The following is a 25,240-nucleotide window of genomic DNA, read 5'->3' as shown; positions in this document are numbered from 1 at the left end:
CTTACTTCCAGCAAGTTTGCTTAGCCTGTAGTTGTTGCACTGTTGGCCCCATAGAAGAAAATACCTTGCATATTGCAAACACCAGTGCAAAATTATTCCAGTGTATGCCTATAATACCTTGCCAAGTACAGATTTTGCCGACACAGATTACACCTCCACGAAAGCGAGTTGTACCATCCACCAGGGGTTGATAATTCATCCCCTGATTTTAAGAAAGCACAGAATTGTGAAGATCACTCAAGAAATGATACTAAGTCAGACTTCTCAGGCTTGTTTATCATGTTAGACATGCTTAGGGTACTTTTCCCTTGGACAGAATTGTTACTGAATTCAGAAATGAATTTTGGTGACTTGTACTCCATGGGTCAAGACAGTTATCTGGAGATGGGTTGGTGGAGGGAGAGACATAGCAATTTGCAGCAAAAATCCAGAGTCTGTTTTTCCTTCATGTATTTGCTGTTTAATTTGCCATTTTAACGTATGAATGCCCAATGACCAGCAAATAGGGATGGAGCAGAAGTCAGCCACTGGAGGCTGCTGGGACAAAGCAACCACCCACCCCCAAGATGTTCCCACCTTGCTCTCCTCTGGTCACCAATTTCTAGAGAAAGTGGCATCTGTCACTAGAACTTGATAGCAGGCAGCTGTTGGGAGTCAAATGTTGAGATGTTAGACCAGGGGTCTCCAAACTTTTTGGCCAGAGGGCCGGATCAAATATCTGGCATCTTGTGGAGGGAAAAAAAAATTAAAATATAAAATTTAAATAAATAAATTAGAGATGGAACTTAGAGGAGTGAATAAATGAATGAATGGGCTCGTTCATTCCACCTCTCTGGCCCTCAGAACACCCTCCAGACACAATCAGAGCACAGTTCTGATCATGTTCAGTTGAGTGGGCCAGAGGCTTTCAGGAGACAAGAGGTTGACCGTGGGCTGGAAAGAGGCTTGCTGCGGGCTGCATCTGGCCCCTGGGCCGGGGTTTGGAGACCCCTGTGCTAGACCATCATTCTTTCTTCACTCCTCAAATGGTCCTCTAGGAAACTTTATTTGTATGAAAATAAAACTCTGACTGGGCATCAAACACAATCCTGAGCAGCCTTCTGTGAGAAGGTGCTGAATTTAGGCTGATGTTGTCATTCTAGCACCTCCATAATGACAGCCCTTACATTTTTCATACTGATTGTTTTCTCTCTAGCTGTTAACAACTAGAGTGATTTTAGTGGTGGAGAGAAACTGTCCCTGCCCCTCGCCCTGGAAAATCACAGAAAAATCAGATACAGAAGATCTTTGTTGTGTTTATAAACCTGTGAGATTTGGGAGACTGAGAAGCGGATAGGGTAACATGCTGGGAGAGGCACATATCCTTATCTTGTCCTAGGTCAAAGACCTCATTTATGTTACAGTGTGTTCAAAAATGAAAAGCATAACATTAAAAGGAAGTCAAGATAGTGCAGGAACCACCAGAGTCCATAGTTCTTGTATGATCTTGTCTATGAACTTCATAATGGGACTTCTACTAGGACTGTTAATACATCTGTTAAGCTCCAGAGAATCTTAGTGAAAAACAGCAGACTTATACCCCTATGGCTGAAGAAATGTGAAGTAGGCAGAGTAATGTGGTTGCATAAAGTGCCTTAACACTGAGTCAGTTCAGTCATTATGGTCTATATCACCTGGAAGTTGCACTCTAGGATATCTGACTTCCAAGCTGTGCTTGGGGATGTCAGGGATGGAACCTGGAACTTACTGTGTGCAAAGCAGGTGTTCTCCTGCTGAGCTACAACCCTAATCTCCTTCCAGAGGCTACTAGACCTCTTTGAATGGGTTGTGAGCATCTTTTCTCCTTACTTGTTGTCCCTCCCTTGAGTCAACTGGAGAATGTTCAGCAGGCCTCTTGCCATGTTGCACCTTGGTCGATGTTTTGTGACATGCTTTGGCTTGCATGGCTTATTCTGGGCATGGGGGGTGGGTGGGGAAGACTTGATAAGTGGGGAATCTCTCCTTTATATCAGAGGGTTGGCCTCTACTTGTCCCTTGTGGTTCTATGATCTTGGAGCCCATTGACATGCTTCTTACGATTTCAATGTGCCATGAATCTCCTCTCTCTAATGTTACCACATCACTGTACAGTGGTGCAGTTGTGGGTCATTTCAGAAAGAACACCTGAGTTTGTTGTCAAGCATATACTTGGGAGCTATAACGAATCCCATCTTCCTGACAAGTGTGCTGCATATGAATCACTCAATCCCTCTAACACTTTTTGATGTACTGTACTGTTATATAGTGGGTCCATGTGAATAAAGGCAGGCATAGAGAGAACAGCTCAGTACATTTATTCCATCTTCAGAACAGGACCTGGCAATGAATCTGACTCAAGGCAAACACCCCTGGCTTTTATACCCTTTAGCTCTGCCCAGACTCCCCATGATTGGTGCAGTTGAAACATTAACTAGAGGGCCAATCAGATGGTATGATTTCGATCCATCACCCGATTGGCCAGCCAGAAGTCTGGGCCAATCAGTTATGCAGGATTTCGATCCTGCATAACTTTCATACATAACAGCACCCTTAAAAATTATGTGTGAAGAGGCTATGGGTAAGCATTTCCCATTTCATAGGAGATACCTTATATTCTCTGGAAAATGACTGTTGATGCATTCAAATGACATTCAGTCCACAATCTGGGCATATTTATTTGACTATTTTATTAGCATCGGATCATTTGTCTTGTTTGTCAGGGTGGTGCATGTACTGCACTGTTTGTGTTTCACAACTTTTTGTAAGCTGGGGGAGGGGGGCTGGAGCATAGAATGTGGTGTTTCCTGCAGAATTTAGAACCCTGAGGGCAGTGGATGACGCACTTGGCAGGGTGACACTACTATTGATCAAAATTGTGAAAATCTTGGTATTTTTGAAGAATACAGCCCCCCCCCCCATATCCATGTATCCCGTATCTGCAGATGCACTTACCTGTGAATCAGGTCTGCGGCCCCCCTCACTATGCTCCCCTCACTTCCAGAGGGTGGGGGGCATTTGCCCGTATCCATGGTTTCACTTAATCGTGGGGGTTCCAGAACAGAACCCCCATGGATACTGGAGCACACATGTACCATCATGTTATATATCATTTGATGCATAATTTAATGCAGAATGCAGTGGAACAAACTGCGTTGAAATATCTGTACGTATTCAATGTTATGGCCATATAACCAGAAAAGAAAAATACAACTGCCTTATGTAACAAACAGAGAATTTCTATAACTCAGAACTGGCCAATGAGGCTGATTGTTCTGAGAGCCAATGAGGAGGTGTTATGACACAGCAGGGAACCAATAAGATGTTAGTATGTCAGCTCTCTTTTCCATGTACCAGAGCTAATACCAGAACTTTTATTCAGTTGTGTGAGTGTCATTGAGTTGGCCACTGGTATTTTGTTGGTTACTGATTTGTTGGGTGACCTGTATTGTTATATATAAAATAAAGTTACTGGGTGTTACACAAATCCTAGTGATGCCACTGCATTTAGGCTGTGCATATGATATTGTAATTCATTATGTATAGCCTGGTACAGGAGGAGGTCCATCATGGGGGTGACACAATGGAGTTTTTGCACTGGGTGGCTCAAGCTGTAGTGATGTCTCTGCCTGAGGGGAAGGGAGCAAAGGAGAAGCAATTCCAGCTTTTATAGCTCCAATGATTGCAGGGTGTGACCTGAGAGCACATGAAACAGCCACCTTGTTGTAGCTAAGCAGGTCTGGGTCTGGTCAGTTCCTGGATGGGAGATCCCGTAGACCACTCAGACTACACTTTAATTTCCAACATGGAAGAAAGGCAGGGTATAAATATAATAGAGTGTCAGCAATCGCTAGGGAACTTTGAGTCTGGGGCGTGAAGGCTGTCTCCACAGGATTTACAGGTATTAGGAGTGGGGGCTTCAATGCACCCAACTGATATGTCCCTTCTGTGACTACCAGAAACAGAATAAATTATGTAAAATGAATTGAAGCAGATGCACTTGCTTTCTTTGCATGAGTTGTACAGGTTGCAAAATTTAGCTTTTCTTGGCTCAGGTATTTTTACTCTTTTTTAATCGCACTTAAAAAAAATAGTCTAATAATCAGAAGAAGTTAATGAAGGGGGAATCTGTAGACATCAGGACTGTGCGCTTGTATTTGTTTTGCCGGGGGATGATTCAGGAAGAAATGCAACACTCACATCCTGTAATTGCGAAGTGAATATCAAATAATTTCCCCTCCCATTAAAATCTTGGGGTGGCAGCTCTGAGCGGTAATGCGCTCGGCATTCAGTGAGCCACAGAATGGAAGGAGACGTCTGTGAGGGGCTCTGCGGTTAGCCGCACGCACGGGGAGAACGGCACCATTTATCAGCAGCATGCCAGCTGCAGTTTCAGAGCAGATGCATTTTGTATTCTGCCTGTGGATGTTTTTATGGCTGTTACGGGGATGCCAAGTGGGTGAATTGCGACTCAGCCCACTGCAGCACAGCCACACAGAAATGGCTGTCCTGACCTGTGGCGCTAAGGTGGCAGCTGGGGAAATTTCACAGTGGAAAACAGTATTCCCCATAAAGAGGAGGAGAAAAAGGAAAACGGATGCTGTCGATGCAAAGCGGTCCTGAAAAAAATTCTTTTGAATTAGTGTTTTGAGATCTTGAAGTTATGACAAGAAATTGGGGTATTTTTCTTTGGAAAAGCAACACTGGAAAAAATTCTTGAACACTAAAGCATAAAGGAAAGTTGGAATAATTCCACTTTGCCCACTGATTAAGAAGGCGTTCTGCTTGTACGCAGAGGTGCACTTGACCTATTATGCTTTCACAGATTGGGGGGGAAAAGGCCACTGCTCCCATTGCAGTGAAATGAAAATTCAGTTAGCATGTTCAGAATGAGGAGCAGAAGAACCACACCTGCTGTACTGGGCTTTGAGCTTGGGGATAGGTGCTCACCTTCTGTTTCATTCTAAGGAATAGAATGCCAGGCTTGGAGAACGTTGTGGGACTGCAGAGCCTGGTTCTGTAGAACACCCTGCTGGCCTGAACCCCAGTGCTGCTCTTTGAATTAGGTTTTCCCCAAGAAGAGTCACTTTCCTGTCTGCGTCTGGAAGGCTGTGAGTGGAGGAGGTCCCATCCATGTTTGGCTTATCCCTTTCTCGCATGCCCCTGGCCATCATTGCAGATCCCCCTCCCAGAATGAAGCTAGGTTGGAATTCCTTTAGTTCAGCGTTCAGTCCCAACTGTGCTTGGTGTGTTCGGTGCTGGTTGCGGTTGTTATGCGGATCAAGCCCAGGGTTTTGAGGAAGGATGGTAAGAATATTCCATTTCCAGATGCCTTCAGTAATGGAGATGCTGTGGGTCATGCGTGTGGCAAACGTTGGCTTTCTCTCTCTCGCTCTCTCTTGAAGAACGATCCCAACAATTTTGATGTCCCTGTGAATGTGTCGGTATGGCCCAACCACCTGTATATACGTCTTTATATATGTGCAGATCTGTGTGATTTTAGGGCAACCTTGCAGTGTTGCATTTCTCACAAACACAAGTACATCTGTGGGGCAGGTGGGAGGTATCTGATGAGAGGAAGCCTCTCTTTCCCACGCCATTCCCTCATCTTTGCAGGTCCCACCTGAGTCGGCCCCCCTGCCTGTGATTAGCTTGAGTGGCAGACAGGCACGGTGCCAAGTGAGCCATCTTGTAATTTGCTATCTTAGGTCCCGCCTGACTTCTTGGTTTACAAGATGGGAAAGAAATACAGCAGCCTTTTGGCAGGGTTCAAATCCAAGTGCAGTTGGCTCCCTTCCTCCCACTTCAGACGCTGGAGGAGGAGTGTAACTGATCTCGGTCCCTGGAGCGCATCAATCACACAGCTGGCAATTGGAAATCAATGGAAAGCAAAGCATGTGCCAAGGTTGTCGGGGTGTTGGGAGGAACTGAGATGGCTTTGTGGGATGTGACTGGGGAGACTGGGGGGGGGAGGGGAGATTGGGCCACCCTGTTCCAGGAGGGGTGCTCTCCAGACAGTTGTTAAAAGCAACATCTCAATAATAGTGGGCGGCTTTAAATATACTTGCATTTAAATGAATAGGACTGAAAAAAAGTATTACAAACTTTTCAAGACCACTATTTCGCTAAGCACCACTCCTGCACAGGGCTGCCTAAGTATTTCAGATGCCTTTATGGAACATAGCATTTCTGTGCACTCAACCGATCTGAGTATTTTCCCCACTCTTTACAAGTAAGCCCTGGGCTGGCGTTTTCTCCACGTCCAATCTTTGGACCAATTCACATTTAATGTGTTGAAGTCAACCCAGGTTGACTTTGTGGAAACCGGTGTGTTGAACCAATTGGTGTGTCATTGGGGGTATGACCAGTCAAGTGGTCACTGTTGGAATCTTATCCAGATCAGGATTTGCTACTGATGGGGGGGGGGGGCGGATCTTCAAAATGTGGTAGGAAGTAGTGAGTCTAATTATGGGAAAGTCATTGTGTTTTTGGCTTTCTAGCTCATCCTGTCTCAAGGCCACAGAGCAGGTAGCCATTGAACTCCTATAAAACCATGCCCTTTTAATACATGAAAAGGCTTAGGGGAATTCAAATTAGTGTGCCTGCTTAACCCCAGCGCACATTTACCAAGGCCACCTAGGAATACCTGCCAGTGTTGCTGGCAAATGTTCAGGTTTGTACTTTGGCAAGTCTTCAGGGGAAAGAAGTTCCAGGGCTGTGGGGGAGTCCCCAAGAGTACCTCTTTATACGCTCTTGTGGTATGAAGTGGTTGTATAACTGGTTTAGTAAAGAGAGCGCTACTTGCTGTTGTTAAAAGACTAAGGGCATAATTCTAACCCCTTATGTCAGTGCTTTTCAGCACTGACATAAGGGCAATGCAGCTCTGCGAAGGGAACAAACATTCCCTTACTTTGAGGAGGCCTCTGTGAGTGACACCCAACTGCAGGATGCAGCACATGTCCCATTGGCACCGCTATGCCAGTGCTGGAAAACACTGACATAAGGGGTTAGGATTGCGCCCTAAGATGGAATCAAAGGTAGTTGGAGGTCCCTGAAATTTGTGGACCCTAATGATACAGTACAAGGTACAGGTCGTGTCTCATTATCCTCTGGGATTCTATTCCAGGGAGGCAGCGGGGGTTGGGGGAAGGCAACAACGCGATCCCCAGGATCGTGTCGCTCAAGGGGGCTGCAGGGACTGGGATGTACTAACAAGTCCCTGCAGCAGGATCCTGGGGGTGCATGGAGCCCTGCGCAAACGTCTGCAGGGCTCCCCAGCATGCAGAAAGTGAGAGTGGATTGCTGCCTTCCCCCCTGCCCCCACCCCTTAAGGGGGCAGAGGCCAGGGCCTTCAGGCTGGGGCGTCACGATGTCCCGGTTTGAGTACCACTGGTGTATCCCATGTCTGGCACAATGCAGGCTTTCTGGGCCTATAGTGGTAGTCAGTAGGGATTCTACCCCACACCCCCCTTTCAGGCTTTCTGTTCGCATGCGTTCTGGTTTGAATATTTGTATTTCAGGCTGGGGAGTCTGCTTGTATATGGCTGTGAAGCAGTCACCTGAGCTGAGAGGTAGGGCACACTCTTAACCAGGTCTACTCAGAAGTAAGTCCTATTGTGTTTAGTGGGACTTACTCCCAGGAAAGTGTGGTTAGGGTTGCAGCCGTAGTCTCCGATTTGGTGTTGGGGACCCCAGGCTTCTGGTTCGGAGCACCATTGTGATGATTGAGGTATCCTTATTTTTCTCATCTGTTAACTTTGGGACATTTCTTAATGTAAGAAATGTCAAGGAGGGAAAAGGGTCCTCTTGCATGCTTAGAAAATGGTGCCGTGGCAGAAGGATCACATGGCAATACCGACTTGTCATTTAGGGGATTCACTGTTGTCTTCCTCTGGGCCCTGGCCAGCCCAGGGATTGGCATGGGGCAGATCGAGGAAATCCTTGGCATCAGGGATTGGTTTGCAGGTGCTCATAAATTCAGTCACTGAAGGCTCGAGTGGTCTTTGGCATGAGGTACTTTTCACATGCTGCAGCTTCTCATGGAGCGGCATAGCCTGGTCGTGATTTTCCATTTTCTGGTAAACTCCAGATTAGGCTACTGTCATGTGTTGTTGTGTGTGAAGTTGCCTTTGACAATGACACAGCAGCTGAATTTTGCACTATTTGCAGTCTAGGTTGCTAACTGGTGAATGGGAACATATTTTCGTAGCCTGCTGTGGCCTGGGACCTGGGTACTGGAAGTGTTGTCTGCTCTGACATAAGTCTGACTGTGTAAGAAGGCCTTCCTCAAATGCCCCTTCTTCCAGATGTCTCTGCCATCTAGGGGTGAAGATTTTCCCTTTATTAAATTAAATTCATTAATTAGTACGGTTTTAGGTACTTGAACCACCACCTTGCTATGCATCCCACCATCATCTGTCCCACAGTTCCAACAATACATATATCAGATGATGGTGGGATGCATAGCAAGGCCTCCAGTGCGGAATGCCAAGTGCAAGTAGACTGATTCAAGAGGAGGTGGTGGTTCAAGTACCCATGTCTGATAGTGGTACCACTTGTAGAGTGCCGTTCCTAGAAAGTATCTGACAGTGCCAGGCTAATAGTTATCTTACTATCCCAGACATTTTAACCTCAGAGATCATTTTTAATGTTGCTGTTTTTCAGCTGTTTTGTTCTTGTGTTGCTTTATTGTGGTGTTTAAAATGTTGTTGTATGTGTTTCCAGCTCTGTAAGTCACCTGGGAAATGTTTATATTGAAGGTTGTGATATGAAACCATGAAGTAAATAATGAATGACAGTTGTGGCGTGAAGTCTCACCATAGGGAGGATGAGTGTGGCAGCCTACCTTTGGTGAGTGTAATGTGCACCGGGCCACAGTGAGGACCAATGGAAAGCTGTGAAAGTTAGAACAAGAAACTTTAATTAGATATGGAATATGATCAGAAGTTGATACAGGGCTTTACGGAAAGGAGTAATATCAGAGGTGTGTGTTTTCCAGAAAATTCTTTGATGCTCCAAGCAGAACATGATTGGATTTAGCATGTTTGTTGAACATTAAAAATAAAAAAACCTATGCTAATTTCCCAATATCCCAATAGCCACAAATCTCTGAACTGAAATATTTGATTAGGAAAAAAATTAAATCAAGTGTGGTTTAAATATTTTATCTTCAAACCAATTTAAAACTTTTGCAATGCTTGTGTCTGCCAACATTCTTCCTTTGGTGACTTCATTTTAATGATGCCACACAGTAGTGTGCTTTTTTCTGATTAGACGTTCTACTTATTTCAAAGGAACAAAAGGCACTAAATAAAAAACCCTAGTATCTTATGCAATCGCTTCCAATTTTGCAAGCTCAAGAAAAGAAATGACACTGCTCTGTGTGCTTGCAGAAAGTGAAACAAAAATTAATCAGTTTTGGTTTTGCTTTCACTTGCAATCTGAGATGAAACAAGAATTTAAGCTTTGATTTGACTTGCACAGCCAAAAATAATCAGGTGAATATGTACTCTCCTAGGGACAATAAAAACATTTGAAATTGCTGAGTTTGCATAATATTGTGTTGGTCGTGGTATCCATTCATTGTTAATAAATCTTATAAAATGACGAATCTTTAGAAATGAAAAATTTCCCATGGGAAAAAAAAGCACTAGAGAAAATTCCATTTTTGAAAATTTTCCCCCCTGCATTTCTGGAAAATATTATCAAGATGGGGGAGAAGTTTAACAAAGATATTCTGAACCGGCCAAAGAAAGGAGATATAAACAGAAGGAAAGCCAATGCGGAGAATTGCTGATCAAACCTGATTGATGGTTTTGAAGCCATTAATACTGTACTACAAAGAAAGATAAATGTCCCCCAGAGTATCTTAAGGGCCAAACTAGACATGATGAAAAATGTACTGTCCCTTTTGTCTATGTTGAGAATACTGCGCATGGAAGCATAAGATTAGGAGTGAATCCATGGGGGGGGGGCCTTTAATACTTTGACTCTACTGTGGTTTTGATCCAGACTGCACGTTCCTATGCATGATATTTATAACAGAACCCCCAAATTGAAAGAGTCAGCGCATTCATTTTTCATTATGTGTAGTTTGGCCCTAAAAAGGAAGAAGCAACAGATTTTGACTAATGTGCACCGATGTAGGAAAGGGATGTGTAGAATCTCCCTGAAAAAATGCTGCCAGTGTGATTAAAAAATAATAATAATTCCCTCCTTCCCTTGACTATTCTTGGGTCTTAGTCTCAATAGGAATTGCAGTTTTTCTATTGTCAATATTGGATGGCACCTCTCGGAGGGCACTAGCCTTGACTTCTGTGGCCTCGCCTTTGGAAGGCATGAACACACAGCCCAATTAAATTGATACTGTTCCAAAGAAGATGGAGACAATAACAGGAAAGGAGGAAGATGCTGGAAACTTTGAACACATGCTCTTGTTTAAATGGGAAAACTGGAATTGCTGCACAATGGTATGCACATCTACTTGGAAGTGAGTCCCACTGTGTTCAGTTAAGGATTGCAGCCCAAGAATCTTATTGTGTCCTATTAACTCTCTTTTCATACCACCTCTGTTCTTCTACCTTGCCTGCTTTTGTTCTGAGCATAGCACAATTGAGAGGTGCCAGCTCTCATTTCTGGAGCCACTTTTGAGTGTTTGGCCTCCCGTGGCACTTTTCACTTTTTGAGTCTGATTGGATGAGATGCAGTTTCCACATCCTGTCAGAAAATATAATCCATAGTTGAGTGCCCTGCTCTGTGGGGACTGGGTTAGCTTCAGGGGCTCTTCTGGCCTAACCAAAGGGTTGGCTGGTCAGGCAGACTTTATGGTGATTGTTTCTGTTGTACCTAAAAGGCACGAGCAAGATGAGAATCCACTTTCTGCAGTGGACTCCAAATCTGAACCTTGCATACTATGGATGGGAGTCCAGTGAGAGGTTATGGAAACTTTAATGAAGGGCTTCAAGTTGTCAGCAGTGAGCCTTGGGAAAGCTAGCCCAAGAAGCTCAATGGACTTAAAGTTCTTGTCAGTGGCTAGAATTGAGAAGTGGGTGGTTCTTATGGATAAAACGGTGCCTTTACTTGGAATTGATCTCAGTGACCACTCTTTTCAGCTGCCTTCGAGGCCCTTGGTGTGATCTGCATATGCTATCCAAAGCATCCTTCTGTTGAACTTAATAAGTGACAGTAGACAAATCACTTTTCACTGAACCTCTACCTTGCTTTCCCATCTGTAACACATGGATAATGGAATTGGCCTTCCTTCCAAGATTCTTGTAAGGACGGCTGAGACATTGTGTGTGAGGAGAAACATGTAGTGAGGAAGAAGCCCTTCATAAATTCTAAATATGATTTACAGTGCAATCCTAGGCATGTCTACTCAGAAGTAAGTCCCATTGATTTCAATGGGGCATACTCCCAGGTAAGTGTGTATAGGATAGCAGCCTTAGGGCCAAATCCTACTCAATTTTGCAGTGCTGGTGCAGCTGTGCCAATGGGGCGTGCGCTGCATCCTGTGGTGGGGAGGCAGTCACAGAGGCCTCCTCAAGGTATGGGAACATTTGTTGCCTTATCTCAGGGCTGCATTGCGGTTGCACTGGTGCTGGAAAGTTGGATAGGATTGGGCTCTCAGTGTGCTAGCTCAAATGCTTCCAAAAGATGATTTATGGTCTTATGCAAAATCAGGAGCTGAGGTGGTGAGGCCAAGTGTATATCAGAAGCGGAACCTTGTTGGTCCGTCTAGACCAGTATCCTGTTGGTTTGTAGAGTGTGCTTGTTTTCTGTCAAGGACAGAAAACGGAGGAGAACATAAGGAGCATTGTGTACCATCTGCAGATGACTTACTGAGCACACATGCAACTGCCTTATACAGAGTCTAGCTTAGCATTCTCTTCCAAAGCAATCTTCAGGTTTTCAGCCAAGGGTCTTTTCTAGTTCCACCTGGAGATGGTAGGGGCTGAACCTGATACTGTCCGTACGCAAAATGATCTATTCTTCAAGCATAATCTTCCTTGTGAGGAGTGCTCTCTTTGTTGTTCAACTGTGTGAACCATCCGGAAGTCAGGCTCACCATCTTGACTCCCCCCAGCTCAGCAGATAAACGTCTGCCATTACTTGCAATAGATCTGTATGGTTGCCTTCAGTGTTCAATATAAAATAACTGCTACCCAGGCAGATTAGAATTAGGACTACACTGAATGATTGTTCGTGAACAATCATGTTTTCAGGACAGAATATGATGCTTTAAATGTTCCCTGAAATTCTTTTCTTTTCCCCCTATCCTTGGTTCACCTTGTTCATCTGCTATTAACAATAACCCAGCCACTGTTACCCTGCAGATGCCCAATCTCATCTGATCTTGGAAGCTAAGCAGGGTCAGGCCTGGTTAGTACTTGGATGGGAGACCGCCTGGGAATACCGGGTGCTGTAGGCTTATACCATAGTCTTTTGAGACTGAAGGTTGCCAACCATTCCTCCATCAGTTGCTGCTCCATCACCATTTCCCAGTGTAACTTGATAATTTTTCTGGGAATTATAATATCAGTGGTGTCACTAGGGTTTGCATCCCCCAGTGCGGGAGGCCAATGCATCACCCCTATGAAGGACCTCCTCCCATGCAGTGGGCAGGGCAACGCCCTGGGCAGTGGGCATGGTGATGACCTTTGCCCTACCCCCGCTGGTTATTTGGCTGTAGCTTTTGATAGAATAGAGATATTCCAATGCAGTTTATTTCATTGCATTCTGCGTGAAATTACACATCAAATGAGATATAACATGATGGTATTATTCAAAAATACCAAGCTTTTAACAATTTTGGCCAGTAGTGGTATCACCCCCCTCCGTGCGCATCACCCGGTGCAGCCCACACCCTTCTAGCAATACCACTGGATATCATGTCATCAATCAGATTGCACTGCGTGATTAGATCACTACGGGCAAGTGAAGCCAATTCAGACCGTAGGCTATACTTTCTACATCGCTTTGCTCTCACTCTGAATGTAGGAACAATTGTGTCTTTTCTAGGCACTGGGAAAAAAAAATCAAAAAGTGGGACACTTTTCATAGGTGGCCAAAGTGTTTGCAAGAATTAATTGTCGTCCCTCCATTTTCATGCATCCTTAACTAGAATGTCAATTTCACTCATAGTAAGTACTGAGAAGGCGTGGAGGGAAAATCTGTCCTTTCAACCGCTCTTTGGCAAATCTAGTTGTGAGTACAACGGGTTGTTAAAAAAAAGAGTTGATGGATAATTAAATGAGCATAAAAGTGAACTTCTGAATGCTGCCTATTTGTGGTTCACTTTTTTCTTTTCTTTTAAGGGGAACGCAGATGGTTGAGCTCCCCAGTCCACTGCCCTCTGCTGTTTAATGTCCTTTCCCACAAGGATTAATAAATTTCTTGTAGCTGTGAAGCCATCTTCACTAGTTAACAAAAGGCTGGGGTTTATTCAGCTGTACAGCTAGAGGAAACGCAGACATCACTTGAAAAGAAAAGTCTCTTCCTCCTTTTTTCCTTGATGTGCTCCACCAGAACCTCTCACAGTTGGCATCTTTGGGGAAGCAGCTGAGTTAACTCCAGCTGAGGATGGCGTAGGTTATGCAGGCTCCATTCACCTGCAGTGTGTTCTTTTGTGTTTCCCTCTATTGCTGCAAAATAATAGGAGGCTTCTCTCAGCCTTTGCTTCTGGCTGCAAACCTTTTCACAGTCTGCTCTGGGATTGCCTGGCTCTTGCTCTCAGTTCATTTTTGTGGCTACTTCCCAGATTCAAATCTAGAATCTCTTACTGTTTGATTCATTGTCTGTGCTCAGTGCTGGAAAAGGAGTCCCCGGAGATGGTGTTGAGGCTGACCAAAGTCTGGATTTACAAGCAGAGAGGTGTCATTTCTTGACAGATAGGTGCCATAGAGCTTTAGCCTGCCTGGTATTAACATTCTCTGTCTGTAATCCCAAGGGTGACTGGTCTGGCCATGGAAGACCTTGGGAGTAACTGAAATATATTCCGCACATGCCCAGAGAATTGTTTTGCATGTTCTAAGGTTAAGCTGTGGCCCAAATTTGATGTCTGCAGTTCATTCTGCTGGTGTACTATGCATACCATTGTCCCTGCAAGCACCTGAAAGTCAACTCTCACCAACATCCTAGCAAGTCTGTAGGATGCGACTGACTTGGCCACACCCTCTTATAGTTCTTATGAATGAGGTTTGGTGGACAGGAGGCCTTTTGTTGGAACTACTTTAAGTCTCAGCAACTCCCCCTTTTTCCCCACCCCCATGCCAGTCTTTTGTTTCAAATTGTATCCTCGGTGGCTGCATTGTAATTCTATCATAAGGATGATGATTATTTTTAATACATCTATTGTGTAGTTCTGAATATACGTTCAAAAGGGAGGTGTACCCAGTCCTGGTTCTCTGATGAGTATGTGTATGTTGTTTGTATGTTATAGAAGCATAATGTGTGAAGCAGCTTTTGGTTTGTACAGAGAAGCCAACTGTTCCACCTTAGGAATGATTTCTGTTGCACTACCTTCCAGGTAGCTTTTTTGTACCAGTCCACGTGCTGCAGCACCCCTAGTGTGTTGCAGAAGATTCCAGATGCCATTCTAGGGCACACTCTAAGAACACAAAGGGCATGGCTTGGCTTGTGGATCCTCTCTGTCATTCTGTGTGCAAATGGAGACCCACATCCTATATTACATTTTTATGGCGTGCCCATGTTTTCAAACCTGCAAGCACAGCGAGCATCTGTGATACTCTTTTGCATTCATCCATGTATCATGCATTTATGAATGCCAGGGTTGGCTTCAGCTTCTGGCTACACATTACATGAAGTCAAAAACATCTTCACAACTGCATAATGTGTGGCCAGGAGATTATGCCCTATGCCATTTGGCTGCAGCTGCTCAGGGCAAGAGAAGGGTCAGTAGTGATGAACAAGCAGTCTTTCAGGGAAGCTTGTCTGCCAGTACCAATGTTCTTATTATATTCTAAACTTCCATGGAACGCCAGGATTCCCTGAGCATGGCTTGAAATAGTGCTGAGCAGAGGATTCTTGTTGAGGAACTGTTGGTCTCTCACTTGGGCTGGTGTGCAAAATTTGGTGATACTGAAACTGGGGACAACTTTGAGAAGGTTTCAGGGAGAAACAGCAGATGGCTGTTTGTCCTTCCTCCCCCCCCCTCTTAAATTTTTTTTCCCCTGCTACCTGTTTGGAGACGGCAACAGTGGCAGTATGGAGCTCTTTTCAATTGTCTACGATTGGCTGCTATGAATTTTCCCCTGGGATGTCCTGTAAGTGATGTTCTGTCTTGATATAGTATCATTTGGAGGGGGCCAGCTGACAGTGGGCTGAGAAATGTTTCAGCCCTCCCATCACTGAAATGGTCTTCTGTTTTGGCCAACTGAGAGTGTGCTGGATTTTGAGTTAACTCTGGTTTGAAAACACACCAGGAGCATTAGCTGTGTTGAGGGGTTCTAACCTCATTTCTGGGTGGCTTCCCCACAAGAGCTGGATCTAGCAGAAGCAAGAGACTTGACCCATTGAGGCTGCAATCCTAACCTCACTTTCCTGGGAGTAAGTTCCATTGAACACAGTAGTACTTACTTATGAGTAGACCTGCTGAGGATTGTGCCCTATGTGTCAGAGCTGGGAAAAGAGCCTTGCTGGTTCTGTTTTAATTGTTCTTTACCCACCAGGACGCGATTTCTTGTTATTTCCTCTCTTTTAAAACAGTATATAAAAAGAACTCCATAGTGCTCAAACTCCCACTCAGGGGCGTGGCTGCTCATTCCTCTCAGCGGCCTCTTAAAAATGAGTTAATGACACATGCGGGATGAAACAATGCTGGTAGATTGCCCCCCCCTCCCTGTTCTCCCGCCCTGCTCCCCATTCCTTGCTGCACCGACTTCCATTTGTGGCGTCAGAGCTTGGCAGGGCCTGATGTTTTAATGAGCTGCCTTGCTGGTGACTCAGATTGCGGGAGCTGACAGTTACTTTTCAGTCCTGAATTGAGGCATCATCACCCACTATTGTGTCTTTGAAGGTCGCTTCTCTTCAGGGGAGGTAAACAGCTGCTGTTCTATGTACACAGAGTCCCCGTTTATATTAACATGCCCAATGATATTGGGTGCCTTGTGAAGGGAAGCTCACATGCATATTTATCCCTCAGTTTGGCTGGCAATTACCCTTGCCTCCTCTCAGCCACCTGGCATTATGGGAGCATTTTCCAGCATGGCATTCTCCAGACTTGGAAATGAGAATTATCTTGGAGGCCTGAAGGTTGCCATGTCATATTTGGGAGACAATGAGGTTGACCAGTTGAGTGGCTAGGCAGTGCTGATGGGACAACCCAAGTTCCCCCCCCCCCCGGCCAACAAGGATTTTAAAGCCTGCAGCATACTGCCATAGTTTCCCCTCCCATTCTCCATCCCAACTCTGCTTTTTGGTTTTGTTTTTCTATTCATTTAACTGCTCATCTGCACCCCAGCAAGACCTGCCTGATGAAGGCAGAACAGACATGTTCTGAGAAAGAAGTTCCATTCAATTACATAGGGTTTTCTCCCTAGTAGGTGCCCATAGGATTGTACCTTAAAAGAAGAAAGACTGATCTAAAACTGAGTGCATGTGTTTCAACTACCATATAGAGACCACTTGGAAATTGGCCACCGTGGTAGTGGAGATGAGCTACTCGCTGACAGTAGAATGGCTTGCCTAGTGAGCAGTTTCCTTGATGCCTCTGCAAATGCCTCCTAAAGAACATTTGCAACTTTGTGGCAGAAATCACCCAATCCAGATGGAGATGACCATGATGTGGAGTAATCTATGGTGACCTCCATGGCTCAAGTGGTTACTAACTCGAAGAGGGTGTAGGAAAAAGAAACTCTGGAGGCAGGATGGTTATTTCAGAATAACTAGCCTGGGCATGGCTGTGGGGAAGGGGAATGTGGAGCAGATACTGAAATTGCAAAACATAATGATGAAAAACAAATATAAATTGAATCTGCAAGAAATACAATTGGCCTTCTTGGCCAGGTAGTTACTGTGTGTTTGTTTTTTCGCAAAAGCTCAACAATATTCATTCCTTAAATTTGACCACAAAAGTGGCACAAATTGAAATGACTGCAGTTGTTTCATTCAGGACCTTGGAGAGCGTCGAAAGGTTGAAGGGGATGAGTTTGTCTTTTTAGCAGTTCTGTCAAGTGAGGACCAAGCTGTGACCTATGGCAGCCTTGGATGTGGGTCACTGGGCTGAAATAAATGCTTTGGGGAAGGGGCAACATCATTATGGGCGTTGACAGGACCCACTGATGAGCTTAGATTTTAATTCTAATTGTTTTCTAGATAACAGTCCAGAATTTCCATCCTCTGAGTAACGCTGTGTTCTCTCTCATGTCACTGAGACTTGGAATACTAAGATGTGTCTGTTTCCCCACGTCCTGCTCGTGTAGTTGCCATTCATTCAAACGGCATTGAACTCTGAGAGTCCAGAAATGTGAACCTGAGTTTTTCTAGGGAGGTGTTTGTCTAGGATGGATGATGGTCTGCGCCTATCAGTTTTTGAGCAAATGGCTTATAGACCACAGTTGCACAGGGACAAATTTGAAACTATCTGGAGGCCTTTTCTTGATAAAGCAGTTAAAACTGTGTGTAGTATGTAGATTTATTCAATATCGTAGGCTGTTGATATCTGTTTTTTTTCTCCTTTTGTTTTTGGGTAACTGGTAAATTTATAATGGCCACGTTTATGTATGGTCTTTTTTCCTGTTGCACAAAATAAAATAAAGTTTCAAAAAAAACTTTGGAGAGAGTGAAGTAACCTCTGTAGATGAGTACTTGGGGGCATGTTAATTTCCACAAGAAGGGAAAAAAGACAGTCCTAAGGCCATATAGATGGGCTAGCGCTTTTATTAATCTATATATAAAAACAGCAAATTGGAGTACTGGTCCGGATTGGAAGAGTATACTAACCCCCCTTAAGTTATTCTCCTACAAGTGTTCTGAACTGTTGCCTGTGTAGACTAAATTGCTAATCGCATCACCGCAATGGTTTATCTCCAATTTATGTATACTCCAGCAATTGAGATGTGGCATGTTCTGCATGTAGCTGATACCCAGGTCTCCTGCTCTTCCAGGGCAGGAGGTCTGGTCTAGAGGGTAGAGCCTCCGTCTGCCTGAAGATAACATCCACAAGGTTGCCAGTTCGAGGCCACTGGCACCGTGCGACCTTGGAGCAGCTGACAAGCTGAAGCTGAGCTATTCCGTCTACTCTGAGCGTGGGAGGATGGAGGCCAGAATGTGAAGCCAGATCAGAATGAAACACCTGAATGTAGTGGTTCTTGAAAGAAAGAACCTTCTTTCAAATTGTAAAAATCCCTATTTAATAAGGGATTTAAATAAAGCCTGCCTATGTAAACCGCCTTGAATAAAGTCTTGAATAAAGACCAAGAAAGGCGGTATATAAATACCTGTTATTATTATTATATTATTATTATTTATCTTCTACTCCCCCCCCTGTTTTTGTAAATACCCATCAAACTTCTATTCTCAGCAAAGTAGCCCTTATGCCTACAGTTGCTCACTCCTGGCTGATAAGAGGAGCTCCCTCCTTGGCAACACTGTCCGGCAGGGGTGGGGGACGTCAAATTGGCTTGGCTAAGGAGCCATTTTAACCTCCTGTCTTGGGGACATCTTTCACGCTTATCTGGAGTTCATCATGTCACTAATGTTTTTACGCCAAAGTGTGTCACTGAAGCCCTGTAGTCTGACCCTTTGTGTAACTCAATCCAGTTTAAATGGTTCTAGATAGTACCAGCAGCTCCAAGACTAGGCCAGACCCAGCAAATGCTGTTTCAGTGGGTTGTGAAGCAGACTGAAGATTTAAGTACCTGCTGGGGACTGCAAGGTGGCTGCCTCCACCCCTTACTTCACTTCACCTAAGTAGATGGCTAAATAAAAGGCCCTCGCCTGGTTCACAACAGTTGAATTTTGTCGAGTGGGAGAATGTGATTCTGTTGCATGTGTGCCAGGTGAGTGTGTAGTGTTAGGAGGGTAGAATTGTATCTTCTGGTCTGAAGTGGTGGTGCAAGGGTACCCCTTGCCAAGAAAAAGTCCTGAAGTAGAAGCTTCCATGATCTGTGTTGAGAACACCTCCCCTCCCAATCCATCTCCTCCTCAGATTCATCTGCCTCATCCTTGGAATGCAGGAATTCTTTGCTGGGGCTGTGACATCATCCCTGCTCCTCCTCTCCAAACCATCCTGCTGGGCCAGGCTTACATGGATAGCACCTGTGAAAATGGTAGATGAGTCGGAGGGCTCCCTGCTTTTTGCAGGAGCAAGTATGGGCGTAGTGTCCCAATTGACTGTACCATTTGGGTCACTGTCCCAATTGAGTGTCCTAATTGCAACACACACCCAATTGAGTGTCCCAATTGGCAAAGGTTCAGCTGACAGCTATTGGCCTTTTCTGCAGTTGGGGCCATCCATTCCCATCTACGTAGGTTCAAATTTGATTGACAAATTGCTGGTGGTCATTGGAGGACGGGATCCCAAGGCAGGTGCTGCACTCCTTGACTTCCTCCCATGTTGGGACTCTAACTGCCCTCCTCCAATGCAGAAAAGCTGCATCCTTTCTGGTTGAGCTGGAACAAGCTCTCTGGTTCTGGGTGCCATATAGGCATGGTGGTAACACCATGATTTCAATTCATGGCCTTTCAATTCTGAAGTAGTGGCTTCCAGAGTTTGGGTTGGGAGAATTCCTTCCCCTTAAGCCATCTCCTCCTCTATTTCATCTGCCTCATTAGTGTACAAGAGTTCCATTTCAGGAAACCTAGTGCAGCCCAGTTCTATTCAAGCCTTTATCTGTCTTCCTCAGTTACTGCTCTGTAAAATAAATGATCTTTCGCACATCTTCAGGACAATTGCAACAGGGATTGTACTGTACAGCACTTGGAAGAGCTGCACATGTAAATAGTAACGGTGCCTGAGACAACGCTGTCCCTTTTCCAATAATGCTCATTCCTGTTTTAAAGGTGGGGTAACTGGGGCAATGTCACACAACACACAAAGCAAACCTGGGTTTGCCTCAGAATGTGTATTAACAGAAGGTGTACTAACCCATTTCGACAGAGCCCACTAGTGTACACGTTTGATCTCCGTTGTATATATGTAATGTTGGGCAGAAATGGCTTAAACAGGGGCTTGTGGCTAATCACAACTCCCTGTGACAAGTGTACCTAAATGGCACATATGCTAGTTGTATTCACACCTTTCATGTTTAGGTGTATATGTATTGGGAGTACACTTAAGGTGCATTCCTAACCCACTTTCCAGCACTGATATAGGGGCAATGCAATTCCTAGGTAAGGGAACAAACATTCCCTTACTTTGAGGAGGCCTCTGCAAGTGCCACCCAACTGCAGGATGCACCAGACCTCCCACTGGCACAGCTATGTCAGCGCTAGAAAGTTGATTAGGATTTGGGCCTTAAAAACATATCTAAAGTTTCTGCTTCTCCCCTTGCTGTGTGGTTGGCAACCTTCAGTCTTGAAAGACTATGGTATAAGCCTACAGCACCCGGTATTCCCAGGCGGTCTCCCATCCAAGTACTAACCAGGCCTGACCCTGCTTAGCTTCCAAGATCAGACAAGATCGGGCATGTGCAGTGTATTTGTGTACTTGCAGTATGTGGACTTTCCCCTATTCTGATGCTAAGATTTTCCTTTCAAATATTTTCTGCTAAGCATTGTAAGATAATTCTTCACAATCAGTGTCATAGCTTCATTTTGGACTGGGTGCTGTAAATGTACCATTATAACGGCAGTATTTTATTTTTGTACTGGTGTGCATTACTCAGTGCTTACTAACATTGAATGTCCTGTGCTGTTTTAGCCCTCCCTTCCCTTCATTTTGCCCTCCTGATCTTTTAGCTACCTCTAGCAATTTAAGTGCAGTAAACTTCATGCTTCAAGGGTAGGAGAAGCATCTGGGTATTTTTTTGCCTGTACCCCAGCTGAAGCATTAAGGTTGACTCTGTTCCTCCCCCCCCTCCACATTTCCCAGCTAGTTCTCAGATCTGCAATATGAACAGAATTCCCCAGACAGCTGTGCCAGACTGCCTTTGATGCCCTGATTCCATCTCCTCTCTCTCTCTCTCTCTCTCTCTCTCTCTCTCTCTTTCCCTCTCCCTCCTCATTCCCAGCCCTAAACCTCTGTCTGAGCAGATGTGTTAATCAGGAGGAATTATAAGGGTGTAAAATGATTTCTCCAGCTTTTTTTGATCCTTGCTGATTGACATTTCAAAAAACCACCAGCTCTAGAGAATCAGTATGCAGTGAGCTTAGAAAGAAAAGGAGGGGAAAGGGAGAGAGGGTGGGATGGGTGAGGAGATTTATTAGAAATGTGCTTTGTTTTGGGTGCTCTGGCATCAGATCGCACTTCTGAGCCTTCACAACTGGCAACTAGCAGCTGTCAGCTCTCATCATTGTACATAATCGACTGGAATGTGCGCACCAAGCCCTTGGCATTGAGTTGTGGAATGTATTCAGTACCCGGGCATGTCTTGTGAGTCAGAGGCCAGAGATTAACAAGTGCCTGGGTTCTGGATGACTCTTATGGGCAGATCTGTGGTTGGTCTTTAAACTGAGTCAGGGTACAACCTCAGGACCTTTTTTTCAAGCCTTTGTGCTGGTCAATAGATGGTTACTTGTCCCCAAGGTGCTCACAATCTGAAAAAAGTACATGGGACACCAGCAACAGCCACTGGAAAAGACACCACAATGGGGTGAAGACGGACAGTTGCTCTCCTCCTGAGAAATATAAGAGGAGGATACCACTTTGAAAGATGCCCCTTAACCCAGTTAGCAAGGCAACTGTAGTAACCAACAATAAAGGTGCCTCTGACAACATGAAGAGTGCTTTTCATTCTCTACCAATTACGAAATAGTCCATATCTAGAGGTGTTTGAGTAGGAGAGGATTGCAGGCTAAGTCTTACTGCACACAACGGGCTTGTTTCTGTGTAAAATAAAATAAATAAATACTTCTGTGTTTTCAAACACCTCTATTAATATCAGAATACCTTTATGCACGGTGTATATGAAAATGACACACTGTGCATAAGATTTACTTCTTTGACAAGTTCTGAGAAGTCACCAGCAGTTCTGCTGTAGTGGCTTATAATCTTGTTGTGCCGGCTGCAGCATGCAGGCTCGGTCCGTCTTCACATTCTCCACATCCTCATGGAGATTGGTTGTCTAGCCCAGGGGTGCCCAAGCCCTGGCCTGGGGGCCACTTGTGGCCCCCAGGGGCTCCCAATCAGGCCCTCAGGGAGCCCCTAGTCTCCAATGAGCCTCTGGCCCCCCCAGAGACTTGCTGGAGCCCATGCTGGCCTGATGCAACTGCTCTCAGCATGAGGACGACTGTTTCACCTCTCACCTGAGCTGTGGGGTACAGGCTCCCTCTACTACTTGCTGTTTCATGTCTGTGATGCAGCAGTGGCAGCGAAGGAAAGGTTGGCCTTGCTTTGTGCAAGGCCTTTTATAGGCCTTGAGCTGTTGGAGGACCTTCATTCATTCATTCAAGTTCCATCTCTAATAAATTCATTTAGGTAAATTTATGCAAAATTGAAATGTAAATTAATTCTTTTTTTCTCCGGCCCCCTGACACAGTGTCGGAGAGATGATGTGGCCCTCCTGCCAAAATGTTTGGACACCCCTGGCTCTAGCCAGTTGGTTAAGACCTGGCTGTATGTCCCATCCTTGATGTCCTCCTGTCTGTTGAGTCCTATGCTAGTCCATATGATAGTAGTCCTATGTCAATGAGTGTTTTGCATGGTGGCAGTGACTCCACCTCATCTTTTATGAGGTGGCTGTCTTGGTCAGATCATGTGATATGTGAGCATAACAACTGATACAACTGTTACACCTATGATGGCAATGATGATTGCCAGTGCTGTTCTGTGTTGGTGCTGAAAACTCTCAGAATAGGCTGGAATTTCTCTGGAATCTTGAGAGATGACTGTGGGCCCAATCCTTACCAACTTTCCAGCACTAGTGCAGCCTCAATGCAGGCCCAAGGTAAGGGATCAAATATTCCCATACCTTGAGGAGGTCTCTGAGTGCTTCCTCACCACAGGATACAGTGCATGCCCCATTGGCACAGTTGCACCAGCACTGAAAAACTGGATAGGATTGGGTCCTGTGACAGCTACTGTATAGAACCTTTATACAGATCTGTGGCATGGCTAAATTTGAAATACTGTGTAGAGCTCTGGGTGCTTCATCCTCAAAAATGTATTGTAGAGCTGGAAAAGTTTCAGGAAAGGTCGTCCTGGAGATTCAGGTCAGTTTTCACACTGAGCACAATGAATTTACAAAATTCACTGCCACAGGCTGTGGTCGTGGACACTAGCTTAGGTGGCTTTAAAAAGGGTGAGAAAAATTCATGGCGGAGAAGTCCCATCCACATCTTATAACTCTTATATGGAACTTTTATGGAACTCACTACCAGAACATCTAAAATCTATCGCCCCTTCAATAAAATGTTTCCAGCGAGGCCTACAAACATTTTTATTTACTTCAGCTTTTGGGGGTGGGTAAGGATAGAACACTCCTGGTTGTCTTTTATGTAAGCTGCTTTTATTGTGTATTCACGTGTTTTTAGTTGTGTATTTTTTTTTACCTGTCATCACCTATGGGTTTTTAGAATTATTATTATACTACTGCTGTGCTGGTTTTAAATGACCTAGATTTTAACTATTTTTCATCTTTCTGTGCTCTGTTTTATGCATTAAGTTTTGTAAGCCGCCTAGAGCTTTTGAAAAGGCGAGGTACAAATGTTTTAAAATAAATAATGGGCATTTATCAACAGCCTAAATGGAACCTCAGAGTTCATAGGCTGTAAATCCCCGAATGCTGGAAAGCCAAACGACTGACTAGGGCTGTGGCTCTGCTGGTGGACTTTCCAGAAACACTTGGCTGGCCACTAGGGGGGAATTGGGATACTGAATCAGATGTGCTTTTGGTCTGATCCAGCTGAGCTACAAACCCTAATTTGTGGGCTTTAATTCCAAGGCAACCTGATGGATGGGTTTTATGACTCCCCTATCCAGGGTTGCCATCAAACACTTGTTGAGCAGGGGGCAAGCTGCCCTCAATCGGACAGATGTTTCAAGGGTTGCCGAGCCAGCATTTTTATAGCTCCGCTCAGCCTGTTTAATTTACAGGAGCTGCCATCCGCCCAGGAAAGATGGGCTAGAAACTGCCTGCTTCATTCCCGTTGGCCTGTGGGAGCACAGTCGTCTCCGAAACGATAATTGTTCCCCCAATGGTAATACAGCACCATAGCCCTGCATTGAGATGGAGGCTGAGACGCTGTTGCTTTCATTATTGCTGCTTCTATGAGTGCTGAGTTGAAATTGACTTTTAAGTTTGCTTTGCATCCTGGTTCTTTTTTTCCTCTTGGCTATTAATTTTTCAATCATTTTCAATGGATTTCTAGAAATGTCTACCTTTCAGCAGAGTGTCTCTTTGACATGGCTGGCAGCAGGAGGAGTGGCTCAATGGGCAATTTAAACTCCACCCCACATTGTTGCCAACTATTTGTAAAACAGCAGTTGGTTGGTTGGCAACCTTCAGTCTATGGTATATAAGCCTACAGCACCCGGTATTCCCAGGTGGTCTCCCATCCAAGTACTAACCAGGCCTGACCCTGCTTAGCTTCTGAGATCAGATGAGATCAGGCATATGCAGGGTAACTGGGTGTTTGGAATGTTTAAAGCCAGGTCTTTTCAAAGGCTTTGCTTGTGACTCGCCCATCTCCGCGTGGTTGCGGTGACAGGGTGGAATTGGCAGCTTCTTCCTGGAGAGCAGCCACACACCAATGAGCAGCTTTTCATGTGGAACCACTGCCAGCCCTCCCATCAAGGCAGGGTGAGGAGATTGCTGCAGGTGACAGGTTTGGGGGGCTCACTTGGGAGTTCAAATTTTTTTATTGACATTTTTTATGACATTTATTATAATGCTTTAAAATTACTGCTGGGGTACTATTTGCATTTTATACATTAGATTCCAAAAATATCAGCACCTTTTTGTGTTGCCTGGATCCGAAATATGCATCTTGGCAGCTTGTAATGATAGGCTCATGCATGAAGAAAGTAGTACATTCTCAAAGTAGTTCTTTTGCTCAGATTAAAATCTGATCTGGAAAAGAATTTAGGCTCTTCTGTCCAACCTCC

At 44.8% G+C, this 25,240-nt stretch overlaps 1 protein-coding gene and 2 pseudogenes across 1 annotated transcript in view; 2 read left to right on the top strand and 1 right to left on the bottom strand.

Moving 5' to 3' along the window:
* AGAP2 (ArfGAP with GTPase domain, ankyrin repeat and PH domain 2) overlaps window positions 1-25,240 on the top strand; it is a 126,406-nt gene that overhangs the window by 56,737 nt on the left and 44,429 nt on the right. The gene's annotated exons all lie outside the window — the stretch shown is intronic.
* On the top strand, window positions 12,328-12,445 carry LOC136643478 (5S ribosomal RNA; annotated as a pseudogene).
* LOC136642750 (5S ribosomal RNA) lies at window positions 24,655-24,772 on the bottom strand (annotated as a pseudogene).

The sequence above is a fragment of the Tiliqua scincoides genome, chromosome 2, assembly GCF_035046505.1.
Source record: "Tiliqua scincoides isolate rTilSci1 chromosome 2, rTilSci1.hap2, whole genome shotgun sequence".
Lineage (NCBI taxonomy): Eukaryota > Metazoa > Chordata > Lepidosauria > Squamata > Scincidae > Tiliqua > Tiliqua scincoides.
Note: the sequence above shows the minus strand (reverse complement) of the source record. Positions and strands in the feature narration are given on the sequence as shown.